This window comes from Buceros rhinoceros, unplaced genomic scaffold (genome assembly GCF_000710305.1).
Source record: "Buceros rhinoceros silvestris isolate BGI_N320 unplaced genomic scaffold, ASM71030v1 scaffold33088, whole genome shotgun sequence".
Taxonomy (NCBI): Eukaryota; Metazoa; Chordata; class Aves; order Bucerotiformes; family Bucerotidae; genus Buceros; species Buceros rhinoceros.
The window spans coordinates 6,937-7,310 of NW_010429141.1; the positions used below are offsets into that span (position 1 = coordinate 6,937).

Genomic DNA, 374 nt, shown 5'->3' on the forward strand with positions numbered 1-374 from the left:
TGGGGCCCTGCCGCTGCTGGGGCACTGGTGGCTCTGGAGCAGCTCCCAGCTCTTCCCACCCCTGAGGGGTCGGTGACTCTCTCAGTTCAAGGATCTCAAGTCTTTGACTCCCAATTTCCCCCTCTCCCTTTTTTGGAGCCGTGGGTCTGAAATCAAGAGCCGAGGTGCCGCACCAGTCCCTGCCCCTTGTCGGCCATTGACTCGAGGGGGAGGCGGGAGCTGAATGTCAACCCCCGGCAAAGAGGAGCTGTTGGGGGTTGAGCTCTAACGAGGGGGAGTTCAGGATGAAGGAGATAACAATCAAGATCTGTGAGCTCATCCCTGTCCTCGGGCCTCCCCTGGCCATCAGTGTGCTCAGACTTGGAACAAACCCA

The 374-nt window shown here is 59.4% G+C and overlaps 1 protein-coding gene across 1 annotated transcript in view; it reads left to right on the forward strand.

Annotated features, from left to right (window-relative positions):
- Window positions 1-374, forward strand: part of LOC104499082 (bromodomain-containing protein 4-like) — a gene marked incomplete at its 3' end in the record, with an annotated part of 8,203 nt that overhangs the window by 6,897 nt on the left and 932 nt on the right. The window lies entirely within an intron of this gene.